The following is a 3,137-nucleotide window of genomic DNA, read 5'->3' on the forward strand; positions in this document are numbered from 1 at the left end:
CTTGTCACACGATTTTTGCCAGATGAGATAGTAAATCTGGTTTTCCAAAGCGGCATCAATCTCTCTATGCACCCAACTATTTGCGGATGAACCTTTAAGATTCTATATATATCGGCGATTCCCTGTCAATCGGACCACCTAAATATCTCGTAAACGGGTAATTTTTTTCACCAAATTTGGCACCGATTATCTTTAACATGTGTACATTCATCTCAAATTTTTTCGGAATTAGTTTTTTCGCCGTTGAAAAATGGTAGACCAAAATATCTAAAAAAAAACGTGGGTTTTTATATGCTCTCCAGGTATACCATTTTTTAGGTGAAAAAAAATGAGAATTCCGATATTATTATTCAATTTGGTATTTTTGGTGTTGCTGGCAATAAATAAACTACTAAGATGCTAGATTTCAAAATGGCAACCAAAACATAAATTTTTTAATTTGTATGTAATGTTCGTTTTAATATCGTAATATCGTTTTAATGTTCGTTTAAAAACCTATTTTCAACTATAATTATTATTATTGTTTTAAAAATATCAATAGCGAGTCCAATATGGCGGATAAAAAAATGTTTCGTAATAGCAAGAACAACGCCAACTCAGTCTTTTAAACTCTTCTGTGAACATAAAATTTTTTAGCCACGAACTATATAAACCAGAGATAGTTTTAAGGGTTTGAGACATCGCTGATTTCGAATTTGCCATTACTTTTGAATAATTAATATTGTAAACAGCCCTTTTCCAATACGTTCAGGTCTGGCGTTACGGAAAATACCATAACCATAGACAGTGCCAGGTCCGTACGTTTAGACTCGATCGTGTTATATTAAGCACACATAATGGTACGGACTATCCAGATTTTTAGACTCAGCCTTAAACTTACCACCGCCATTTGAGTTGAAAAGCTAAAATAGACTAAAATTGATGAAAGTTGGGAATCTTTTTTTTTATTGGGGTAAGGTATACCCAGTGGACACAAAATTTAGCGTCGTCTTTACGATATCGTTACGATATTTTTACGACATCTTTTCAACATCCTATGTCCATGTCGTTACAGTGCCTTTACGATATCGTAAAGACATCGTCAGATCATACGACATAGTTACGATATCGTGAAGACAACTTAACGACATGGACATATGATGTCCTAAAGTTGCCGTAAAGATGTCGTTACGATGTAAACAAGTCGCAAAATTTTGTGCCCAATGGATACGTATAGTGCGAAAGACAATTTCCCGTAAAATAAAATTAGCCTCAGCCGGGAAATTTCACCACGAACATATGGAAACGTGTGCGCCCTACAACAGTGCATTACATGCCATTTGCCATAACGATCAATTTGTATCTATCAGATGGTCTCTACGACAAGTGGTAGCAAATACGCTTCAATTAGCAAACATTATTACCTAATTTTTGCTCCAAATCTATAAGAAAACACCTTACCCTTTTCTACGTAGGCAATTAGGGCCGAGTACCACCTCTCTCCACCGATACATTTAACTCAATATTTTTTATTATGATTGATAATGTGCTGCTCGGGATTTTGAACTTTCACTGACGCCGCACCCACCTCAGAGGGCACACAGTTTGGCGACGTCTTTACGACATCGTTGCGACGTCTTTACGGTAACTTTACGACATCCTATGTCCATGTCGTTAAGGTGTCTGTACGATATCGTAAATAAGTTGCATGATCTGACGATGTTTTTACGACATCGTAAAAACAGCGAAACGACATGGACATAGGATGTCGTAAAGTTGTCGTAAAGATATCGTAAAGACGTCGACAAATTTTGTGCCCACTGGGACAATAACTTTCGTATTCGGAGAATGTCCTGAACACGGTTTAGTATATTTAATGCAGAACCACACCATCTTTACAATAACTTTACGACATCCTATGTCCATGTCGTTATGGTGTCTTTACGATATCATAAATAAGTCGCATGACCTGACGATGTCTTTACGACATCTTTACGAGAAGTTTTATGGTTTAATTCCCAATGGAGTGAAGAAGGAGTAGAATCTTTTTTTAAGAAGTAATTTTAATTTGAAAATAATATTTTCCATCTAATGTGATTAAGAAGTTAAGCATTTTCTGTTATTAAAGATTCTTAACTTGATCGATATTGCGTAGATTTTCTGCCTCAGTGTTTAGGAGGGTTGATCTACTGTTGGTAAGGTACCATCTCCGATAATATAGCAAATTCATTTAAAAGTTGAAAAAATGTAAATGTCCCCTTGAAATTTTAGAAAATGTTTTCAATGGCCGTTTTTCTGTTTTTACAATTTTTATTGAGTTGAAAGGGACTCATTATGTTTATTTGGTTATGGAAATTTGTTGTTTCTATAAGATTTGAAGCGTCTTGGAAATGAGGAATTTAGGTTCCTATTTTTGTCTGCATTGAAAAAGGAACATTTTTGTTTTATGTATAAGAACTTTATTGAGTTAGAAGAGGTCAACTTTTTATTTTCTTACCAATAATATTTTTCGAGCAGAATGTGTGATATTTTTTCTCTTTATTTGGGTAACGAGTTGTGCTAGTTTAAGAAAAACTGTGATTTCAATTTTTGATTTTTGTTAATCCACAGATGTTCAGCAATTAGAAGAAGTGGAGGGAGCCAACCCTGGCTCAAATCCTATTGCGAGTAGTTCCACCGCGAGCCGCATTGAATTAAATTCTTCTAATACTGTTCCAAATTTGTCAAGGGGAATACACCGAACGAATCAGCTTTATGGTTCCGACTGGTCCACTGATTCAGACGATAATGATTTATTAGACGAATACGAGGAAGAAATATTAAAGATTTAATGGAGAACATGAGAAGATGCCTATATCCAATTTTAAAATGATGAGTGACATCCTTATATTCCCACAATCTGGTTTAAATACCCGCGATGTATCATTGATGTTAATGGGATATTATATACGCTTTTGATTAACAAACAAAGGTAGAGATGTTCTGTTTGAAATGGCCAAAGCGTTTGCTGGACCAGAATTTGCAAATTGGCGAACTAGTAAGTTTATTCTGAATTAGCTTTATGATCCACCAGATAAAGCAGTACGATTGTGCTTTTTATGCGATGTTGAAGGTTGTTTTGAGCCTTTATTGCCACTCGTTACAAGGCGTAAATTTCA

This window comes from Belonocnema kinseyi, chromosome 6 (genome assembly GCF_010883055.1).
Source record: "Belonocnema kinseyi isolate 2016_QV_RU_SX_M_011 chromosome 6, B_treatae_v1, whole genome shotgun sequence".
In the NCBI taxonomy this organism is placed as follows: domain Eukaryota; kingdom Metazoa; phylum Arthropoda; class Insecta; order Hymenoptera; family Cynipidae; genus Belonocnema; species Belonocnema kinseyi.